Genomic DNA, 24,258 nt, shown 5'->3' with positions numbered 1-24,258 from the left:
TCTTGTTGGTCTGTACTGCAATTTTTATCTTACAGTCTATCTTGTCAGATATAAGTATAGGGTTCTATTTGCTTGAAATATTATTTCCTATTCTTTCACTTTTTCTCTCTGTGTGTGTGTGTGTGTGTGTGTGTGTGTGTGTGTGTGTGTGTGTGTATACTGGTGAGGTTAGTTGCTTCTAGACAGCATTCTTTTTTTTAAAATCCTTTAGCAAGCCTGTAGTTCATCATTATTATTAAAAGGTATGAAGTTATGGGCCCGCGATTTAGCTCAGCGGTTTCACCGCCTGCTGCACAAGCGAAAGGACCCAAGTTCGATCCCCGGTACCAAAAAAAAAAAAAAGGTATGAAGTTATGCCTCCTATTTTGTTATTTTTCTTCTGTTTGTTTTGAGTATTCTTTGTTCTTCTCTTCTTTGTCTTTGAAGGTTGATGTCTTTGAAGTTTTACTGTATTGATAATATATAGGCATTTTTTGTCTTCTGTATATCCACCCTTCCAGTGGGGTTCATACTTTCACACACTTCCATGATGGTGGTTATCCTTCTTTCCCTATGGATGTGGGGCTCCCTTAGCATCTTTCTAAGGCTGGTCTCCCATTTTGCTTATCTTGGAATGACTTTATTTTTTATCTCCTTCCATTCTAAAGGATACTTTTTCTAGATATGGTAATTAGCATTTGCAGTTATTTTCTTCCAGCACTTGGAATATGTCATTCCTTTTACTCCTGTCCTGCAGAACTTCTGATGAGAAGACAACTCTTAGGTTAATAGGGATGTCTTTAAATGTGATTTGGCACATTTCTCTTGCAGATTTAAAAAAATTTTCTTCATCTTGTACTTTTGACAGTTTAATCATAATGTATCATGGTGAAAGTCCTTTAGGCCACGTCTATTTGGAGTATTATAACCCTGCTTAGATGCATATCCATTTCTTTCCCAAGATTAGGGAAGTTTTCTACTATCATTTCATTGAATAGGTTTTCTGTGCCTATCCTTTTTTAGTATATATGCTGCCAAAGCGAGCACACCTATCCTTAAACTTACCCAAAGATCCTGAGTGCTGTCTTTGTTTCTTTTCCTTTCTTTTTTTTTTTTTTTTTTTTTTTGGTCTGCATGGGATACTTAAAAAAAAAACTCATCTGCAAGTTCAGATATTCTTCTACTTAATCTACTTCATTGTTGAGGCTTTTGACTAATTTTTTTTTACTATTTAAGCTCTTTATTGCCAAGATTTCTGCTTCGTTCTCTTTCAGAACCTCTATCTCCTTGCTGAATTTCTCATGTATATCCTGCATCATATTCCTAATTTCATTGAACTGTTTATCTGTATTCTTTCAAAACTTAGTGAGATTTTCAAAACTTGTTCTTTTGAATTATTTATCAGTCATTTCACCCATTTTGATTTCTTTGAAATCTGTTGCTAAAGCATGATGATCTTTTTGTGGCATGTATTAGCTTGTTCTTTCATATTTCTTGTCCTCCTACATTAAGATGTAAACTTTTGGTGGATGAAATATCACTACCACTTTTATGGGGTTATCTTTTTTAGTGAGTAGATTTTCCTGGAGATATGTCTTGGGGCCTTATTATGAAATGTTGGCTTCGATTTGGGCTGGGCTCCAGTGTCATCTCCATGTCACTCAGTGAGTTTGAACAGTGTTTCAGAGTTAGAGAGACTCACTCTTGTACACTAGCAGTGCAGGCACGTCCAGTGTAAGCAGCAGGTCTGGGTGAGCTCACTGTGTGGCTTACAACGAGAATGGGTGGCCTCTATCTGTTGATGGGGTTTTCTCTGACACTGTTGATTTTAGCTCTGTTCCTCTGAGGGGCCTCTGGCATCAGAAGCATGGTCATGGGAAGGGCCTGAAGCACTTGCCCTCTGACCAGGCAGTAATGTGGGCCCTGATGCCACATGGGCTGAGATGGCAGCAGGAAGGTTGGCATGCCTTCTGCGGTGCTGACACCCAGCCCTGACCCAAGTACAGTCAGAAAAGGTGCAAGGTGGTCCAGAGTGGGAACCACACAGGCAGGGTAGTCACAAGCATGGTGGCCTTCCTCATCACTGTGACTGCTGGAGCACTGTCAGGACTAGGACCAATCCTCCAGCTACGTGTGACTGGGTGATGGCCATGTTTTCTTCCTCCAACTCCTCTAGCTGTCTTGTCTGCCTGGAATGGGATTGGCTTGAACCCACCTCCTTTACCCAGTTGCTGCAGGTCCCATTGGCTTGTGGGTTCCTGCCCCACCCGGCAGCCACAGCTCCCCAAAAGCAGTCCAGGGGGAAGGGCAGTGAGAGCCTCAGGGTATCTGCCTTCCACACAAACGGCCACTCCTGTGGCCTCAGCACCCAGGGTCCCTGTCCTGTCCCTTGGTTCTCCAGGGCAGCATCCCCTGCATATACAGCACTCAGCTGGTTTGGGTAGCAGACACAGTCCACTGGCCCAGGTCAGGTTAAAGAAGCGGCCATCCACAAACCCCTGCAGTGGAGGAGAGGGCTCAGTCGGGTATGAGAGATGGGAATGTGCAGTGCTTTTGACCCCGAAAGCACCACAAGTTCTCAGAAAAGCTCCCTTTAAGGTAACACCTGGCCATCCCATCCATAATGGGGGATCCTTTTCCAAAGTGAGGAAGCCTAACTGCTGATCTTATCTAAAGGGCAGGCAGCCTGGGGCGATGGTCAAACTTTCCAGGAGCTGGCATGCCTTGCATCCACATGTTAATAGTTCACAGAGACCCCCTCTTCACTCCTGCAAAGGGAAGGACCCCTCAAGCTGTGGAACCAGAGTGGCAGGTACCAATAAATTTTGTGTCTCTTATTATGCTGTGGTTCCAGGTCTCTGACTCTTACAAAGTTCCCATTTCTGTCTCCCTGATTCCCAGTGCTCTCCAGTGGTTAAAAAATGAAGCTACACACATGTCAATTCAGTTCTTTGTGCAGGGGCAGGTGAGTGTTTCTTAACTCTATTCAGCCTTCTTGAAACCTTCAAATTTGTTAACTAAATTGTTTGCCCTTAATCCTGATAATTTTTTTTTAAAGGTGAAGAGGAAGAAAACTGATAGAATGGGTAGTAGGCTGAAATCAGTGATCATATATGAAGTGTGGGGCTCATCTATGGAATTACCTCATCAGGAATACCCCAATTTTCCATTCAAATGCATCCATAAACGTCAACCATAGTATTCTCTGTGTGATGGCTCCCATTAGCTGGCTAAGAGGAACACATTCTCTTGGACTGGAGCATTTCACATGTGTGAGATGGTCAGACTCAGGGTGGGGAGGGAGAGATGAAGGAAATGAGCCAGAACAGTGAATTACACACATGTTTGAGTTGAAGCTGCTTGTGGCAAGCTGTAAATTATGAGAGTCATTTATAAGATAGTCTATAATTGCTAGAGGAATTTCTGTGTTAATCATCAGGAGACAGATCCAATAAAAAAAAAAATCAGTGCCAGCTTAGGAAACGATTCCCCTCCCTTTCCAAATCAATTATTGGCTATTCTCTGCTGATGACTGAGGAATGATAGCAACTTAATGAGCTGTTTTTCCATTTAAGCAAAGCACGTTGCTTTAATTCAAGCACAGCCATATAGGCTATCCAGAAGATCTGTGTCTACAATGTAGGCATCAAAGAATCCCAAAGCCAGTCCTTTTGGTTCAAAAACAGTAACAATGTACAAAATATTTTAGCTTGGTCTGGGGATTTAGCTCAGTGGTTTCGCCGCCTGCTGCACAAGCACAAGGACCCGAGTTCGATCCCCAGTACCAAAAAAAAAAAAAAAAAGAGCAAAATATTTTAGCTCTTATTGATAAGATCAAATTCTGCTTTAATACAAAATGTAACTTTTTTTCTACATTTACTGTACCAGACTAAAAATTTGCATGAAGAACATCAGTGAAGATGTGTTGTATTTACAAGTGTAGACTTGCCTGGATCACACCATTATGAAGAATGACAAATACCATGCAGATGGAAAAACTAATCACAAACTTTAAAGTACAAACCAGCTGTTATTCTCCTCTTTTTCATTCAACAAACTATTTTGTTAGCCTTACTTACTGAACTTGAATTTCTTAAACATTTATAAAATGTTTAAAAATTAAAAACCAATCCCTCAAGAGCAGATCTGATGGCTATAAATCATAATACTCAGAGTATGTTTATTCCAAATATTCATACAGCCAAAGTAAGAAAGTGTCTTAGTTTGAGCGTTTTTTTGTTTGTTTGTTCTCCCTTGCAAGTGAATTGCTACGGCCACTATCAGCATGTAAACAATTTTATGGGCCCTCTTTTCTTATTTTAAACCTGCCTGTCATTCTGAGGTATAATTCTCAATTTCTATTATTTCCTTCCGTTCTGGACTGCGTTTTTACCAATTTAGACGAATAAAATCGTCATAGCAACCACTATAGGGAAACGCTGAGTGGCCTTCAACAAGTATCCTAGCACCAGTTTAGAGTCTAAGAAAAATAAATAATGACTAGTTACAGCTAGACGCAAGATAGAGGGATATCTGAGGAAGACAGCTACATTATAAAGGGCTATGAAAATTCCAAAACAGAAATGCTTATCTTGGACAGTGATTAAATGGCAGGGAAAGTTCTGTTAGAGCTAAGCATTAAAGGGGGGGCGGAGCAGATATAATTGTATGAGGTAAGGAAAGTTACAGCAATCTACATATCTCCTCTCATTCACCTCTCACCGTCTCTTCTTAGTCACTTGGGCGAAGCTAGAAGAGTATCTCTCAGCTCCTCAATGACCTCCCAAGGCTGAAGGAAGACAGAAATATTTTGGTTCACCGTTTTGGAGGCTCCAGTGCATGGTCACGCAGCTCCATTGTCACTGAGCTGTGACAGTGAGGAGGCGGAACGCGTGTGCAGAGACAGGGAGAGCTGCTCTCTCCATGGTGACCGCAGGAAGCAGAGCACAAGAACAAGACGCACTCTTCCGGTGGTGACCAGAATCCACCTCGTCCTTCCAAGCCCCGCCTTCTGTCAGCCATTGGGCTGTGAGCTCAGCAGCAGCCTCCAATCACCTTGCAGAGCCCGCCTCTGAGCATGCGCGCCTTCATCCCAGTCATAATGCCCCCTAATCCTTTGTGGAGAAGTCACGCGTGGGGGTCGTTAGGGCACTGCTGGGGCAGAAACTTCTGCTGTGACTGCTTTGCTGACAACAGGGGACAAATGGAGAGCCTGAGATACACAACAAGATATCTGGAGAGAGAGAGAGACAGAGACAGAGGGGGTTGGGGGAAAGGGAAAGGGATGAGGGAAAAGAGTAGAAGGAAGGGAGGGAATGTTTGATTCTCTACAAGGAGCGTGGACTTGCACAGTGAGGACGTGTGTGTGTGTGTGTGTGAAAGAGATAAGTATATCTTTTAACCTTATTCTTCACTTTGCCTTCTGTGTGCAGTAGCTGCTAGAAACTACAGCCAGAGGGAATGATGTACCCCAAGGAAACACAGCAGAGGCCGTTTTAATAATTTTAAGGTGAGTAACATTTTCTGTAACTGTTAACTATAACTATAACCTGTCTACTATAACCTTGTGGATTTTTTTTTCTGGTACCAGCAATCAAACTCAGGACCTTGCACTTGCCAGGCAGGCATGGGGCTGCTGAGCTACATCCCCAGCCCAACCTATAACTTTGTAAAATAATTCTTTTGTCTTATGAAAAAATGAAACAAAACTTCATAACAAATTAAGAGTTACAATATGTATTGTCTTCAAAGTAGTTACTCAGTACAAAACATAGACAAAAGATTCTCTTTTGCAAAGAAGAAACAAATAATCTTAGGGCCACTTTTTGAGTTCCCACTATTCAGCAGTAGCATAGCAGTGATGTCGATGAGAATATATCTACCACTCCTCCTAATCAGGATATGACACCCAGAATCCTTAAAGAAAAAAATAGTCACATTTGACTGTAAAACCAAGTAAATCTATGTTAAAAGACCCTATCAGGGCCGGGGATTTAGCTCAGTGGCACTGCATCTGCCTCGCAAGCACAAAGTCATGAGTTTGATCCCTGGTACCAAGAAAAAGACAGTATAAAAAATTCAGAAAATCAGGTACACTGAGAGAAAAATGTTTTCCACATGTATAGCAGAAGTAAATATCACTTCTCAGTATATAGAACTCTTATAAGTTAGATTTTTAAAATAACCATCATTAAGGATACAAAATGATTCCTAATCTCACTAACAATCAAAATTATTCCCAATCTCACTAATAATTTAATTTATTTCACTTTTCTTTTTTTTTTTTTTTTTGTACTGGGGATCAAACTCGGGACCTTTTGCTTTCAAGACAGGTGGCGGCACCACTGAGCTAAATCCCCCGCCCACTAATAATTTAATTTAGAACAAGAGAAAATTAATTTTGTTTCTAAATTAGCCAAGATTGAGAATATTTCTCAAAATAAAAGCACACAATATTATCACTTAACAATTCTATATTGAATCTATCCTCTAGTAATACAGAAGCATATGAAACATACAGGCATGATCATCTTAATAATAGCTGTCCTGGCACCAATTTAGAATCAACCTCAAATCTGATCAGTGGCCATTGGTTAAATAAATGGCAATAAATCTCACAAGCATGCATGCATTTGTAATGTCAGAAAAAAATCAAGTACTGAAGGGAAAGAAGAGAACTATTTAAAACAAAGTTAATATTAAAAAGGAACAATTAATTCTAAGTCACCGCCAGTCTGACTCTCGAAAGTTGCCGCTGTTCACCATGTGGTGGGTATCCCGGCAGAAATGTACCTATAGATATTTTTTAAGTTATGGCCAGCTGTTCTCTGACTAGGCCAAGATACAATTCATATAAATTTTAAATGTTATGATAAGAAACAAAGGAAATCAGACCCCAAACAATTCCACGTCCTGAGTCTGCAGTATCCAAAAGAACCAAAGTCACAAGAGAAGCAACGCACAGCTATGCTTTCCGAAGAGCAGATTTCGTTCCTGCGCTTTCTGGGACCCATCAGCTAACTGTCCCTGACCACACAGCCTCTCCGAGCCTTAGCCTGGTTCTCCTGATTTCCACCTCCTCTCTTCTAAGTGACTGGTTCCTTCTTCTGGACCAACCACACTTGACCATTTTCATCATCTTTTCTTACAGCAGCTCTCTTTTTATTCTCTGCAGCCCCACCCTTCCTGTCTCCTTTGAAAATCTAAGTTTGTTTAAGCTATTTTAATTCAACAAACACTTCACAATGATTGGAATGATTGCTGTAAAGAGTGTTCGTACTCCTACCCGACCCATAGCTCTGCTGAAACCAATAGTGGCCGGAATTAGCTCAGTTTATTGTTTTCCTTTGATCTGATCTACCTCCCTGCTTGTGAGACTCCCGTATTTCTCACTTCCTCCTCCTCTTTGTTCCTGGCCTCCTCCTCCCCCTCCCCTCTTGCCTCTTCCCTTAGCTTCCTCACTTCTGCTGCCACCTCTCCTCCATCAGCACCAAACCTCCTTCCACTTTCCAGAAAGTTTCAGCTAAAGTGTGTTCAGGACAGGACTTTGGGATTGCTCTGGGAGCCTACACACAGCTAAGCAGTGTAATCAGGATATATATTACAGTAACAGACATGCTGACACAAAGCCCCTTCAGGATCCTCCCCTCACATGAACACACTTGTCCCATCATTCTTGTCAGTTTCTGAAGCAGCTCTGGAGTCCTCTTTTCCGAGTGCCTTTAGTTGTGCTGTTGTGGCTGCCTCGATACCCTGAATTCAAAATGTTTCCCTTTCATGATCATTTTGACTTTCGGTAGAGCCAGGAATTTCATGGAGCCAGATCCAGTGAGTAAGGTGGAAGAGGAGATGCTGTTGTGTTTTTATGAGCCTGCCTTTCCCTTGGATGGCACTTGGCAGCAGCATTCACATGTATTTTTGATCACATCTCATAAAGACACTCATGAAAGAGGACTTCCGGAAATGCTTCCGAAAGTAGCAGGAACAATGGGATGAATGTGTTCAAAGTGAGGCAAATACTTGGAGGGGGATTCATGGCAATGTGTCTTTTCCTGTAATAAATTTTTTAAATGTACACATTCACCCTATTCTTTGATCACCCCTTATCAAAGTCTTTTATGGTGGCTTCAAAAAATTCATGTATAGACTTCAGCAAAAAGATAAACAGGAAACACATTACCATAATTGTTCCTCATGATCCTGCTTGTGACAGCCTGGCACAGGGCAGGAAGGGGACAGTCACTGGGGGGGAAATCTTCCTTGAAGAGGTCGCTCTGCATGTGAGGCCTCTGCACACCAGGGCCTCTTCAGTATGATCACTCTCCTGCCTTGAATGATTGGGCCCTGCTGCTTCCTGTGGCACCATCAGCCTCACTCTTACAGCTTCTCGACCATGGATGAAGGATTTCTTCTCTCCCAGTCTCCAGGCTCACCCGAGGCCTCACACTCCCCTTGTTTCCCCATGCTTCAAGAGTCGGTTCAACCATTCACACTGCTGAGGTGAGATCTTTTATTACCTCCAGTAAAGGCATGAGATAGAAGGGAAACTTGATGACAGATACCCTGAAGACCATGAACAAAGAAAAGCTACTTGGAAGTTCTTACTATTTTTAGAAAAACATACAAAATTTTCTATAAGAAACACCACAATCCTAACTAGTTTCTTTGCCTCTTGACTCAGTCTCATATACTTGCTCCTTTCCAGAAATATCTTTCTAAGAATCTTCTAGTCTCTCCTCTAAATGCTCAGTGCCCTGGGGTGGAATCCATCTACCTATTCCGTCTTGTCTTCTGCCGGTTTCCCACTCTGGCTCTTGGGAATGACTTCTCTGGAATCCCTGAGGAGGGCATTAGAGCCCTTCTCCTGTCTGCCTAGGACAGCATTCGCAGCACTCCCCTCGGTGACTTTCCTCTGCCAGCTATGAGCAGCGCCTGGCTCCCAGGCATGCAGTCTGTCCACCTCCTGATGCCTCTTGCCCTGGAACACAGCCCCCAGCTCCCTCCTGTAGAATCGTTCACGCATACACACCACTGTGCATGTTGTTAGGGGCTTGTGTGATATTCTGGTTCCACATCAGAGTACTTTTCTGTAATCAGAAACTGTGTCTTCCTCTGTATGACCTCAGCATCTTAGACCGGGCCCTGGCATTTAGATGGCACCCATATCACTTAGAGTTCTTGCTCTCAGGGCATGAAAGCCAAATGTAGCCTGGATAATTAATAAAAATATTGAGTAGGGGCCGGGAATTTAGCTCAGTGGTTCCGCTGCCTGCCTCGAAAGCGCAAGGACCTGAGTTCGATCCCCGGTACCAAAACAAAAAATTGAGTAGATGACACATTCAGGGAGAAGACTGAATAAAGAAAGCAGCTCAGGAAATGGACAGAAGCTAATGGATTCAGGGCAACAGAATGAGACCAGAGCCAGCCAGGCAGGGGTGGTCTGGTCACCCGACCAACCCTGAGCCTCTGGCCCAGTGGGCATTGCTGTAGCCATCACTGTACTTAAGATACTTATTTTAGCGCTTTGTTTCAGGACCTCAACATTCAGAGTTCTGGCAGGGTCCAGGGATTTAGCTCAGTGGTTCCGATATCTGCCTCGAAAGCTCAAGGTCCTGAGTTTGATCCCCAGTACCAAAAAAAAAAAAAAAATAGAGTTCTGGCGGGAGGGTCAGGTAGCTGGGCCTAACTTTCTGAAGCTGCCCTTCAATTATAGGTCCTGATGATGACAGGATAAAGAGAGGGGACCTCACATCCCACCAGCCACTCCAGTGGAAAAATCCAGCAAGGGAGAAGGGAAATCATTTGCTAAGCAGCCAGAATAAATCGACAAATTGCCTGTGAGCCTTCCCCAGATAGCGCCGTGTTGTCACCGTGAATTGCAGTGAGCCACGTCAAGGTACACCTAATGATTTTCAGTATAGCTTTGAGCATAATGGAATGAGCCTTATCACTGCCCATTACAGAGACATGTAAGAGAAAAATGAAATTTCATTAAACAGACTTCTTTAAGCCACCTTTAAAAATAACCTGGACTGTCAAAAGGTTTTCTAAAAAGTGAGAAAGCATATATGAATTTATTTAATTTGATAAAGACGATTAACCCAACTCAACCACCAATGAGATCAAAGAGAGCACATGAATTTCTGTAACAAATGCCTCTGTCCTTCATTAGGGCAAATGTTACTTAAGTGTCTGTTAATACCTTATACAAAATGTCTGGCATACATAAAACATTATGAGACATTACACAAAGCAGGAATGCGACCCGTAACCAAGAAAAAATGTGAACACACTCAAAAACAACAAAAATACCTTGCAACCTAGAATTACATGCACAGTGAAAATGTTTCCTTTTTTAATTGTGTAAAATCTACCATTTAATCAGTTCATTAAGTTTTAAATTTTAATAATTATAGTTCTAATTTCTTAAGAGTTCTGTTTTTATTTTGTGCTTTTATAAATTTCTCAAATTTTAATTATTGAAATACATTAACATAGTTGTATATGCTGTGTCCTGTAATTCCAAATTGGTCTCCTTTCTCCCTAGGATAGTTTTCTCCTTTGGGCTTTATATATTTATTTATATGTATAAATATACATTGTTCTTATACCTTGGAACTTCCCGGAAGAGGTCCTGATGTTTGGCTTGAAGGTGTGTGATTCCACGTATCATTTCTCAATGTCCATTCATGAGAGTACCTTGAATTCTCAGATTAGATTTTTGATCATGCAGGTGGGATGAATTTGGGACACAGAACCGGCAGTGTGGTTACAAATATCAAAGGATTATTTTTTTTCTCCTCGATTTCGAAGTAATTTTTCCTACCGTTTCTCAAAAAGAAGGGGAAGCAGAGCTGCCTGGAGTGGGGCAGAGCCCGTCCTCACCACAGCTTTGGGGAGGGTTTTCTCAGCAGATACTCACCTTCAGTCCTGGTCACGCTTAGCTGCCTCCGTGCTCTTTCCCACTTCCTAGAACTTTAGCATCTCACCAAAATACAGTGCTTGTGTTCCCGTGGTATGAAAAGGAGCCTGCGGTTCACTGCTCACTTACCTTGGTACACAGGGCCAACTCGGGCTCTGGCCTGACTCTTCCTCACATCCTGCCAACTAATGAATGCAGTTAGAGTATTCTTCAGCCAGTGATGGTAACGAGCTCCTTTAATCCCAGAGCTCTGAAAGGCTGAGAGTCAGGAGGACCTCAAATTTGAGCAAACTCTGGAAAATGTATTGAGATCCTATCTCAAAATAAAAAATAAAAAAGGGCTGGAGATGCAGCTCAGTACAGAGACCCTGAGTTTAATCCCCAGTACTGGGGGACAAATAAAAAGGAGAGATATTTTTCTATCTTTTATCAGCACGTTGTTCTGAAAAGGTCAGGTGTTCTAGACAGCCTGTCTTTCCTTCCTGCAAAAACTTCCTTTGGCCTTTTCCCATTCAACTTCTCAGTGTCCTGTGGTAACAATTACTCAAAACCAATATGTATTTTGAATTATTGAATTGCAAGTAACAACAACAACGAAAATTAAATTGTGACAGAGAGTTGCTGTTTTGTCAAAAGACGAGATCTGGGCAGCCTGGGCCATTTGTACGACAAGGACCAAGGACCCAGGTTCTTTCTACGTTTCTGCTCAGAGAAACTTCATGTTTTGGTTTTCAGTTCTGTGAGAAACCCAGAGTTAAAATAAAGAGCAAAATAAAAGATAACAGGAAGTAGGGAAATAGATTGATTATTCTCAGAGGGGAAGAGGATCAAGAGATCTGGGGAGAGAGGGAGGGATAAGGGATAAAAAAGGAACTAAGAGCATCATGTTTGTCTACCAACGTTCCATCACAATGGGAAATGTATTACACGCAAGCCCTAATAAACTAAAAACAAAAGGACTTCCTGCCATGAAAAATAAAAATGGCTACAAGTTAGCTTCTGCTCCTTCAAGAAAGAGACCATTTTAAAAACAAAGAGAAAAAACCAAAAGGAGAAAAGGCTAGGTCAGCTAGGTTTGCACCTTTTCATTGAGAAAACAAGTAAACTTTGTCTTGTTTCCCACGGCAGAACTGACGTACATGGCCATGGAGCGGAACCGATGACCATGGTGGAGAGAATCGCATTCCTGACGTGGACTGATCACAGTCCAGACCCTGAGGTGGGAGAGGGTGCTGCCCCACCCCGCTCAGGGGTGCTCCATTGCTACCCAGCGCTGTGGCTTCTGTGGGCAGAAATGGGGGTCAGAGAGTCGAAATCAGGGAGGCCTTGCACTGTGTCACTGTAGCACCACTCTTTTCTCAGCACCTTGCTATTCTCTCGCCCTTCATCTGTCTGCATAAATCTGCGTGTCTGGGGATCCAAGCCCACAGCTACTTTTCGGTAAGGCCTAGTCATCATCCTGCATCCCTGGGGCTTGCTCTTTTCCTGTCTGCCGCCTGCTGACAGCTGTGTTCCCTCCCTGAGTATAACCGCCTTCGCCTACTGGTGTTCTTGCTTCTCAGCTCCCTGAGAGCAGCAGTCATCACTCATGCCGCCTGGCCTGGGCCTTGGACACACTGTAGGCTTCACGGGTCAGTGCTGATTCCCGACCAGGGCATTCACTGATGGTCCATTCGTGTCCCCCCAGGACCCCTTCTGCTTAACTGCACACTACATTTACCCCTAACTCTAATTCCATGGTCCTGTTTTATACCTAACTTTACCGAGCTCTTTCAGAAGCTCTGCTCTTCCTCTCCCCTTACTAACATAAGGATTTACTACAAGTTACCATGTCTGCCATTGGTTTGTGTGATTCTGGATTATTCTAGTTATCCTCCTCTGTTTCCAACTATCTTCTTTTCCAGCTTTCTTGCTGGTTCCTTTTTCTACCTTATTCCTCCTTAGAGTTTTTATTGTTGCTGATAACATGTCTGTCTGTGATGATCCCCCACCCCTGCCTTTTTTTTTCTTTCTTTTATTATTTTGGGGATATCCTGTTTGTAAAATTACAAGATGGAAAGCGCTTGCTTGAAACCACTTGGCTGGCTGGGGCTTTGTGCATCTTTACATGATTCTAGCTTTATTTTTGAAGGAGAGCAGTCATCCCATCTGGACATTGGCCTTTGGGGGATTTCATGGGGTGGTAGGCCACTAACTGTGGAGATTACTTTTTGGTTACATTCAGGCTGAATACCTCCCACAAAGTGGGAAATCAGGACTCCTTTCCTTTTGCCACTTTAAATGAGTATACATGTTAATGTGGATGATATGCTAAGGGTTGATTTTTAAGAATTAGATCCATTTGATCCTCATTTATTTTCTTTTCCCATAGAACAGAGATATTTTGAAAATGTTTGCCTTTAATGGCTTTCTTAATCTAGACTAATCCCATATAGAAGTGCAAAGTGTCTGCATACTAAAACAAATGTGCATCTGAATGCACAATTGATTAACCAATTTTCAGATAATTAACTTTTTAGATTTTGCATGTGCATTTGCTGTTCATTTGACCATATAATAATTAATTAGCTTTAATTATAATGGATTGCACCTTCAAATCCTGCATGGGTATTCTAATAGAATGACAGCATTTTACATCACTTTCTATATTTCAGTCAAATAGACAAACACTCACAAGCAAAGGAAGGGAATTCCTAAGGTGGGGCCATTTCACATCTGTGGAAGCCAGCATTTCGATTAATGAAGTGTTACAGTTGTTTTTAATGTATTGATTTGGTGGTGCATTCAGCAAAATTAGTCCTGATAGATGAAATGTGTGTAAAGCACTGCTTACAAAATGAATGGTGTCTCCAAGCTAATAGAGTTATAAATGAAGAGAATGGGGAAAAAATGAAGAAGACTTTAAAAATGAGTCAAGTGAAAATAAATGCCAGTTTAAAAAACAATTTACTGTGTGTGTCTAGAGAGCCAAAGGGAACTCAACTGCAAAGAATCTGACTTGCGGACTAAGTGAGCAGTTGAGATGCTTCAATTCCAGCCTGATGCCACTTGGTCGTAACAGTCGAGGGCTGCAGGGAGTTAAGCCTCTTTCTGTCCTTGTGGTTCAGAGAGCTGAAAGGCAGAACCCAAGCCTCTGTCCTGAGGGTAATGAGGAGTCCAGCTTGACTTTAATATCACTCATCAGTAGCCAGGGAAACAACCAGGAGAATAAAGAGACAGTCTACAGAATGGGAAAAAAACATTTGCTATCTACTCTTGTGTAAAGGATTAATATATAGAGAATTTTTAAAACAAACTTAACAAGTCAAATAGCTCAATGAATAAGTGGACACATGAACAGATGCCACTCAAATATCCAATAAGTATATGAAAAAAATATTCAGCATCATTAGCTATGAAGGAAATGCAAATCAAAATACACTGAGAGTCCTTCTTACCCAGGTAGAATGGCTGGCATCAACAATACAGAAAACAAACAAGTGCTGACGAGTGGGATAAAGGAAGCCTTGCACACTGCTGGTAAGAATGTAAATTAATACTACCACTATGGAAATCAGCAGTGAGTTGCTCAAAAAACTAAAACTAGAGCTATATAGATTTGATATATAGATTTGATGGAGCTGGACCGCTCCTGGGTATATACCTGAAGGAATGCAAGTCAGCATACTATAGAGATAGCTGCATGCCCATGTCTAGTACTGCATTATCCACAGTAGCCAGGATATGGAAGCGTCCTAGGTGCCCATCAACAGATGAATGGATAAGGAAAGTGTGGTAATGTACACAATGGTGTACTATTCAGCCACGAAGGAGAATGAAGTTATGGCATTTGCAGCCAAATGGGTGGAATTGCAGATGTTCATGTTAAACAAAACAAGCCAGACTCAGAAAGAGAAGGATGACATGTTCCCCTAATGTGTGGAATCTAAAAAGGACAACAAGAAAGTAGAATGAAAGCGACTATTAGGCAAGAGAAAGGAAATGAGGGGGAGGGGGAAGAATGTAAGGCAGAGTAATGGGTGGGAAAGAGTCATGAATCCTCATGCTTAGAGGTCATGATGTTAGCATGAATTCATGGGGTGGGGGGAATGTTTCCCCTATGTTGAGTGAAATGTCAGGTTATAAAACAATATATACGGTACAGCCAATTTTCTGTTTTCAAAAATGTGTTAGTGTGCAGAGATGAAAAACTCAGCATGGTGTTGTTCTCTTAACTGTTTTAATCTGTCTTTGGGAGTGACATGCTGAGTACATTTTTATTTGTGTTTAAGAGTACTTTTTTAGCAGAAACAACTGCAGACACACTCAGCCACCTCATCTTTGACAAAGGAGCCAACCACCCTCACTGGAGGAAAGATTGCCTCTTTAATAAATGGTGTTGGAAAAACTGGATTTCAACCTGCCAAAGATTAAAACTAGACTCATACCTATCACCATACACTAATCTAAGATCGAAGTGGATTAAAGATCTGAATATTAAAACAAACACTAAACTTGCTGGAAGATAAGTTAGGTAGAACTCTTGAAGGCATTGGCATAGGAAAAAACTTTATGAGCAAAACCTCAGTAGCATGGGAACTAGCACAAAGAATCGACAACTGGGATCTCATCTTATTAAAAAGCTTCTGCACTGTAGGAGAAACCACCGACAAAGCTAAGAGACAGCCTACAATGTGGGAAAAATTTTTTAGCAGCTGTACCTCAGACAAAGGACTACTATCTAGAATATATAAAGAACTGAAAAAATCAGACCCCCGAAAATTCAAAGACCCAATTCAAAAATGGGCATCTGAAATGAAAAAATATTTCTCAGAAAAAGAAGTAAAAGCAGCAAATAAACATAAGAAAAAATGTTCAACATCTCTGGTCATTCAAGAGATACAGATGAAAACAACACTGAGATTCCACCTCACCCCAGAAAGAATGGCTGCTATCAAGAAATCAACCAATAACAAATGCTGGCAGGGGTGTGGGGAGAAAGGAACCCTTCTCCATTGTTGGTGGGAGTTCAGACTGGTGCAACTACTGTGGAAATCAGTATGGAGATACCTCAAAGAACTAGGACTAGAGATCCCATTTGACCCAGATATTCCCCTGCTGAGCATCTTCCCAAAAGAATTAAAAGAATCATACCACAGTGATATATATATGCACCCATGTTTATAGCAGCACAGTTCGTAATAACTAAAGCTTGGAAACAGCCCAAATGCCCATCAACTGGAAACTGGATAAAGATGTAGTTTTTTTATGAAATGGAGTACTACTCAGCCATAAAGAATGAGAAACTAGAGACATTAATAGCTAAATGGATGCATATTGAGGCCATCCTCTTAAGTGGAATAAATAGGACACACGTGTAAATACCGAATAGTTTTCTAGTGTGAGGAACTGAAAGTATAAATAAGGATTAAAATGATTAAAACTAATAATTGATAATTTGAAATAGGAAGAAAAGGTCCAAAGAGGTAGGGGTGGTGGGAGGGGAGGGGGAAAGAAAAGGAGGGAAAGGAAAAATTATGAGAAAAGGAAAAAATGGAGAAAAAGTCTTTGTAAATAGGGAAGGGTGGAGGGGGTGAAGGGTGCACAGGTAATGGGGAAAAAATAAGAACCAAGATACATCATGTAAAGGTATAAGCACCCAATGATAGATGTAAATGTATTGTATACCTAAAATGTACCAATAAAAGAATTTAAGGAAAAAAAGTATTTTTTTACCTGTGCTGTAATAAAAGGATTCTAAGCAGAAGAAATTAAGAATTGTTTTAAGTGTGTGAGGTCATGGATATGTAAACTAGCTTGGTTGTAGTAGTCATTTCTTAATATATATGGATCTCAAAAGTAACACTGTCAGCCTTAAATATATTTGATTTATCAAACATACTTAATTAAAATGTTTTAAAAAAGAAAAATAATTAGAAAATCCCCCAAAATTTGGAAACTAAGCAGTACACTACAGCCCATACTATAGCTCAAAAAATTACAAAATTTTAAGCACAATAATTAAAAATACATATCAGAGCATATGGATGGCCAGGCATGGTAGCACATGCCTATAATCTCAGAACTCAGGAGGCTGAGGCAGGGAGGCCGACCTGGGCTACGTAGACCAAGGCCAGCCTGAACTACATAGCAAGACCCTGTCTCAAAATAACAAAATAAATAAATACGTAAATAATTTTAAAATAAAGCACAAGGGTTTAAGAGAAAGAATTACTTTAAAATGATTCTGGACAGGATAGTGCATCGTGATGGTTCCTGCTACCTACTACAGAGGCTGAGGCAGGAAAATCACTTGAGCCTAGGAGCTCAAGACCAACTTGGGCAACATAGAAAGATTGTCTCAGAAAATAAACAAGCAAACAAAAAACCCTTAAAAGTATATAGCCTTAAGTATATATCTTGGAACAGAAAGACTGAAAAGCCATGGTTCTACATGTCTACTTTGTTTTTCTTTTGGTTTGCTTGCTTTTCTTTTTTTGAGACAGGGTCTCTATCTCTAGTCCAGGATGCCCTTGAACTCTCAGTAGCACAGCTGGACTCAAGCTTGTGGAAGTATGAATATTTTCACTATATTGGTTCTTCCTACCCAGGAACAAGGGTTGTCTTTCCATTTTCTTATATCCTCCTTAATCTCCTTTTTCAAAGTGCTATAGTTTTCAGTGTAGACGTCTTTTGCTTCCTTTGTTAGATTGACTCCTAGATATTTCATTTTTTTGGATGCTATTGTAAAAGGAATTGTTTCCCTAATTTCTCTCTCAGTGAGTCTGTTATTTGTATATAAAAAAGCTACTCTACTGAACCTGTCAATTAAGTCTAGAAGTCTTTTGGCAGAGTATTTTGGGTCTTCTTTGTAAAGTATCATATCGTCAGCAAATAATGACAGTTTAACTTCTTTCATTCCTATTTTCATTCCTTTTATTTCTTTCTCTTTTCTAATTGCTGTGGCTAATGCTTCAAGAACAATATTAAACAGGAGTGGTGATGGTGGGTATCCTTGTCTTGTTTCTGATTTTAGTGTGAAAGTTTTCAGTTTTTCACTATTTAGTATGATGTTGGCTGTTGGTTTTTCATAGATAGCCTTAATCAGGTTGAGATAAAGACCTTCTATTCCAATTTTCTGTAGGGATTTTATCATGAATGGTTGTTGGATTTTGTTGAATGTTTTTTCTGCATCTATTGAGATGATCATATGATTTTTGTCCTTGACTCTGTTAATAAAGTGTATTACATTTATTGATTTATGAATGTTGAACCATCCTTCCATCCCTGGGATAAATCTGACTTGGTCAGGGTGTATGATCTTCTTGATGACCCTTTGTATTCTATTTGCCAGCATCTTGTTGAGGATTTTTGCATCAGTATTCATTAGGGAGATTGGGCTGTAGTTCTCTTTTTGGGTTGTGTCTTTCCCTGGTTTTGGAATCAAAGTAATATTTGCTTCCAGGAATGAATTTGGAAGCTTTGCTTCCCTTTCAATTTCCTTGATGAGTTTAAAGAGTAATGGCGATAGTTCTTCTTTAAATGTTTTGTGGAATTCAGCATTGAAGCCATCAGGACCTGGGCTTTTCTTTGTTGGTAACTTTTTTATTACATTTTCAATTTCACTCATTGTAATTGGGGTGTTTAGAATTTCTATATCTTCTTCATTTAACTTTGGTAATTCATATGTATCTAGAAATCTGTCCATTTCTTCTGTGTTTTCCATTTTATTAGAGTACAGGTTCTTGAAGTACGTATTGATGATGCTTTGGATTTCTCCTGGATCTGTTGTGACTTGACCTTTTTCGTTCTTAATTGCATGGATTTGAGCCTTTTCTTTCCATTTTTGGCTAAGGTACAGCTGCTGAAAATTTTTTCCCACATTGTAGGTTGTCTCTTAGCTCTGTTGGTGGTTTCTCTTGCAATTCAGAAGCTTTTTAATAAGATAAGATCCCAGTTGTTGATTCTTTGTGCTAGTTCCTGTGCCACTGAGGTTTTGTTCATAAAGTCTTTTCCTATACCAATATCTTCAAGAGTTCTACCTAACTTATCTTCCAGCAAATTTAGTGTTTCTGTCCTAATATTTAAATCTTTAATCCACTTCAATCTTCATTTAGTGCATGGTAATAGGTATGGGTCTAGTTTTAATCTTTGGCAGGTTGAAATCCAGTTTTTCCAACACCATTTATTAAATAGGCTATCTTTCCTCCAATGAGGTTGTTTGGCTCCTTTGTCAAAGATGAGGTGGCTGAGCATATCTGTAATTGTTTCTGCATCTTCTAATCTATTCCACTGATCCTCAGGTCTGTTTCTTTTCCAATACCATGCTGTTTTTATCACAGGAACTTTGTAGTATAGTTTCAAGTTGGGGATTGTAATACCCCCAGCAGTATCTCTGTTGCCTAAAATTTCTTTTGCTGTTCTGGGTCTCTTCTGGTACCAAATGAATTTTTGGATTGTTTTCTCTAGTTCGGTGAAATATATTGTTGGAAGACATGGTTTTTTTAATAAAATGGAGTACTACTCAAACATAAAGAACAAGAAACTGGAGACATTTATAGCTAAATGGATGCATATTGAGGCCATCCTCTTAAGTGAAATAAATAGGACACACATGTGTAAATACTGAATAGTTTCTCTAGTGTGAGAAAGTGAAAGTGTAATTAAGTATACATACGGATGAAAGGGCCTAATAACATATTTCTTGGATTGTGTTTCCATCGTGTGTCATATGACTGTATCGAAATTTAAATTAGGGAGAAGCTTGGCTTATGTGGAGTCTGCTAACTAACTGGAGTTTTGTTCCAGACCACTATTTGTTCAATGTTGGTTTTGGGGATCTTTCTGAAACAAATCACATCCTCTGGTGTCTTGCTGGTGCTTGAAATGCTTTTTTAAGTTATACAGAAAAATGTTTAAGTGCTTTTCAGTTTTGTTTTAGTTGAGTTCTACTGTATTTGAATATTATTGTAGGTTTTTTCCCCTTGCATTGTTCTTCTTTGAATGGTTTTAATTTTTTGTATGTGTATCTGTTTGATAATAAAGTCATTTTTACAAAAATAATAAAATTTTTTAAAATGCCAGGAGGATCACAATTTCAAACCCAGACTTGGCAGCCTGGCAACTTAGTGAGACTGTCTCAAAATTTTTTAAATTTTTTAAAGGGCTGAGAATGTAGCTCAGTGCAAAGCCCTGGTTTCATCCCCAGTACTACAGAAAAGAAAAAGAAAAAAACGAATTTAAATACAGGGGAAGAAAGCAAATGGAAAAAATAACATGGTTGACTTTAAAAATATAAAATACAGAAAATCTGTAACACCAAAAGGAAAAGTTAAGAAAAGTAAGCTTTGGGGCCTCTGGTAATGCTGGTTTCTGTTATTACTCTGTTTCTTGGTTCTGTTTCTGATCCTGGTCACATGCGTGTGCTAGACTGCGGCTGTCACACTCCACACTGCAGACTGTGCATCTTGCTTTACCTGTGCAGGTTTCCTTAGGGAAGCCCCATGCCTTTGGTGCAGCTGGACCCTGGCTGGTTGTCGCACCTTTCCATTGTCTCCCAGGGCACACAACGGGTAGGCAAGAGCCAGCTTTGCGCACCTCTCATCCACCCCATCTCCTGACCTGCCTCCTGGGGACCTGGTATCACGTGCCTACACCCGCAGGGGCTCCCAGGTGGCTCCATGGACTGTGGTCACCTTGTCACATTTGGACAGTACTGCCAGGGAAAAATAAATTCTGTGATCAGAGAAGTTGGAGGAACACGGAATAGTTTTCTCCCCACCCTGAGATTCATGATCCACGTTGTTCATTAGAATACCGGACAAGTCCTCCAGGCCATGAACCTGCTCACTTCTGCTTAATCCAGCATTTTCAACTCAACTTGGTCCACAGAAGTCTTTTTCCATCACCACACCCCATCATTCATTCCTGCAAATACTCACAGAGACCCTGGGAGATGCCGAACTGTGCTTCCCTGTGTCATAGTACAGCCGTGAGCCCCAGGAGTTTACACTCAGAATGACGGGGGAGAGAGTACAGACTGCAATTATGTTTGACTTCGATGCCCTGGAGGAAGAGTGAGGGCCGGATCTGGAACCTAAAATAGTCACATGAAAGGAGAAGAGAAACAATGATTAGTCAAGAGGAAGGGCATAAGCGAGAGAGAGTAAAGGAGGTTGGAAGGAGTTAATTATGACACTAAGATCACCAGGCTGGGTACCGTGGTGCACACCTGTGATCTCAGCACGCTAGGCTGAGGCAGGTGGATGGCAATGAGTTCAAGGCCCAGCTGGGCTATATGGTCAGTTCAAGACCGGGCTCAACTACATAGCAAGACACTGTCTCAAAGTACCAAGAGAGAAGAGAGCAAGAGAGAGAAAGATAGAGACAGATGGAGACAGAGACAGAGAGAGGGGACATCAAGTTGACGTGAGGTACGGAGGTGAAAAGAGCCGCACTCCACTCCACTGAATAAAATGGCAGGTTACAAACCAGTATTATGACTTTGCCAAGTTCCTGCTTTCAAACAGCATTCATATGCAGTATGCTGATACCAAGAAATGGTCTAGATTATTCTGAACTTTTAATCTGTCTCCGGGAATGAGATGCTGAGAACATTTTTGTTTATGAGTATTTTTTACTTGTGCTATTAGAAAATGTTTCTAAGTGAAGGAAATTAAGAATTACTGAGTGTGTGTTAGATGATGGATGTGCAAATTAGCTTGGTTGTAGAATCATTTCACAATGTGTATGTGTCTCAAAATGCGATCTTGTGTGTATGATTTTATTTGCCATTTATACCCAATAAAAGTGAAGAATAAAAGCAAACTAAAGGCATAGAGATAAAGTTGTCTGATACTGGAGCACAGTCATTTAAGGATCCACAAATTATGACAGGAAGTTCTGCCCTAGCTGTGTGCCCATGTCTTAGGGGTGGGGTCCAACAGGTCTACCAAAAAGACTCATTGTGTTGAGGCTCAGTTGCTGATAGACCTTGGGAAGTGACTAGGACTCGAGGGCTCTAACTACCTTGATAGATGAACCTACCTATGGGGCTTCTAGAACATGGGACCCACTGGATGAAGTGGGTGTGGCTCTGAAGGCTGTTCCTGGTCCCTGCCCTTCCTCTCCGGCTCTCTCCCTCTCACCATGCCTCCTGGCTGCCACAGGTTGAGCAGCACTGCCCCACCACATCCCTCCGCCATGATGTTCCTGCCATGGAGCCACCCGACCATGAGCTGAACCCCTGAAACCCAGAGCCAAAGTAAATCTCTCTTCCTTTAAGTTATAGTTGTCAGATACTACGTCCCAGCCACAGAAGAGTGACCAGTACACCACGTGTTACTCAAAGTGCAACAAAAGAAGGAGGCTTGAGGAAATCCTCAGCACTCTCCATCCCACTGAACATGTGAGAAAAAGCACAAAGATCCATTGCTTGGCTTGGAGAACCAGCTGAGTTGTGAATTTGCTGCCAGGTAAGAGTGAGGACAGTGTCAGGGGTGCACTAGAAGAGCCCCCAAGTTCAACTTTGGAGGTGGTTCTTAATGGACTCCTGAGATGAGTTTTCCTTCTTATAAAATCAGATGGGCATAATATTTATACTCTCTTGAGCTTAAGGATCTCAACTGCTTAACTGACCCTACATGTTCCTCATTACTCGACAATTTACAGGCATAACTTTCCCTTCCTAGACAGAAACTGAACTTCCAGATTCTGGGTAGCTGCTCCTACCATGAAATAAGTCATTCTGTGCTTTTTTTTAATGCTCTAATTCACAGCACATGCCAGAGACCAGCTGCATCTAGGGATGCAGAAATGCCCTGTTACACAGAAATGAATGTGACCCAGAGGATCAGAAGGCTAGGTGTTTCCCCTTTATGTTTTCCAGTCTCTGTCTTAGGAAATCAGTAACGGCTTTACAAAGAGATGCAACTCATTTGTTTCTGACTTTCTCAGCCACAGAGAACATAATAAATAGGGTGGATGCCTGAGATATACTTAAAGTCTGCCCCCTTGAAGCCTGGGGGGGATTTTAAATATCTAGGGTAGCGATGGGTACAGTGATCTCTTGCCAATCAGTAGACACAATGTCTTAGAACAGAATGCCCCCCTTCTTCCCACTTGAAAGGGTGACTCGGGCTAGGGATCATCAGGCCTTCGAGGACACTTGGAACCAGGAGGACAGAGAGCCGTGCTCCTAATCCATTCCCTGGAGACATGTGACTCATTGGAAGCTGAAGTAGTAAGAAACATCTGGGCCAGGAATCTGAATCATCACAGGCAGAGAAGAAAGTCATAAAGATTTTACCGATGAGTCATCTGCTGACTGCTTCTCATCCCAAGAAGAAAACTCAACGTACAGGTAACCAGGACTAAAGCAATACCGAAAAAATACAGAACAGACAGTTCTCAAATGGGCGGAGGGAGGATGAGAAGCTCTCATAAGGAAACTGGATTGGCTGAGCACCTCCCAGGCCAGGCTGGCAGATCCGGTTGCCACAAAACCTCAGACCCTTGGTACGGAGCTGGGAGATGGGAGGGGGCCTGCCTTGGCCAAGCAGAGAACTGTGAACCAGAGACTCAAGAGAGTGACTTTCGGCTTAGCGATGTGCACTTCCCACACCTTTTGCTGGCTGCACGGGAATAGCACAAGGCAAGGAAAGTCTAAGGGGAAAATGTATCCTTCCAGAAGGAGAAGAGCAGCTGAGAGTACATTTGGGGGTCTTCTTAGTCCCCTCCATAACCTTCATTGTTCTCCTAGGATCACTTTGGCCATCTTCCCAAGACAGGGAATTGCTCCGAGTTCACTAGACTTCTCACGCTGCTGCTGGTGCTTTATGTTGCAAGTTTAGCATCTGTCACCCTGTTGTGGGGCACTTTTTACACATTTGTCATTCTGGGTGATGGTAAACTCCTTGAAAACAGTGATAGTTTTTCCACCCCTCTCTTGCCAGCACCCAGTGTAGTTCCTGGGCCAGAAGAACATTTTTAAAATCTTGATGAATTTAGCCAGGCATTGTGGCACCTGTCTGTAATCCCAGTTCTCACAGCCTGAGGCAGGAGGCTCACAATTTCAAGGCCAACCTGGACTACATAGTGAGACCTTATCTCAAAGTGATAAAAAAATAAAGTCTTGATGAATTGAACCTAATTGAACTGGCTCCTGATGTCTTACTTGTCCTGAGTGAGCATAAAATAGTACTTAGGTTACAGTTCTCCTACAAAACTCTCTGAAATTCCATTTAGATTCTACTTGCTGCACTAAACCTTAGCTAAGGGCTGGGTGATGGGTGGACATTTTTTAATTTATCCTACAAATCTATACTGAGCGTCTACTCAGTGTCAGAAAGTGTTCTCGGGACTTGGGATATGTTGGTAAA

General features: G+C 41.3%; 2 long non-coding RNA genes across 11 annotated transcripts in view; one reads left to right on the top strand and one right to left on the bottom strand.

Moving 5' to 3' along the window:
- Nucleotides 1–5,040, bottom strand: part of LOC110345976 (uncharacterized) — a 372,088-nt gene extending 367,048 nt beyond the window's left edge. For all 5 annotated transcript variants that reach the window (XR_015446443.1, XR_015446444.1, XR_015446446.1 and 2 more), the window contains exon 1: nt 4,695–5,040. This is a non-coding gene — a long non-coding RNA (uncharacterized LOC110345976). The remainder of the gene's footprint in view (nt 1–4,694) is intronic.
- A 27-nt stretch (nt 5,041–5,067) lies between these two features.
- On the top strand, nt 5,068–24,044 carry LOC106007853 (uncharacterized). Of its 6 annotated transcripts, XR_002389702.2 has the most exons (6): nt 5,068–5,488; nt 9,692–9,874; nt 12,029–12,119; nt 22,164–22,353; nt 23,007–23,240; nt 23,640–24,043. It is a non-coding gene; the product is annotated as an uncharacterized LOC106007853 (long non-coding RNA). The 6 variants fall into 6 exon arrangements; XR_002389699.2 differs by having other exon boundaries at nt 5,072–5,488; nt 22,170–22,353; nt 23,007–24,044; XR_015446441.1 differs by having other exon boundaries at nt 5,072–5,488; nt 23,007–24,044.
- The last annotated feature ends 214 nt before the right edge of the window (nt 24,045–24,258 follow it).

The sequence above is a fragment of the Heterocephalus glaber genome, unplaced genomic scaffold, assembly GCF_053883595.1.
Source record: "Heterocephalus glaber isolate CG9 unplaced genomic scaffold, H.glaber_assembly_v1.0 deba00001688, whole genome shotgun sequence".
In the NCBI taxonomy this organism is placed as follows: domain Eukaryota; kingdom Metazoa; phylum Chordata; class Mammalia; order Rodentia; family Bathyergidae; genus Heterocephalus; species Heterocephalus glaber.
Note: the sequence above shows the minus strand (reverse complement) of the source record. Positions and strands in the feature narration are given on the sequence as shown.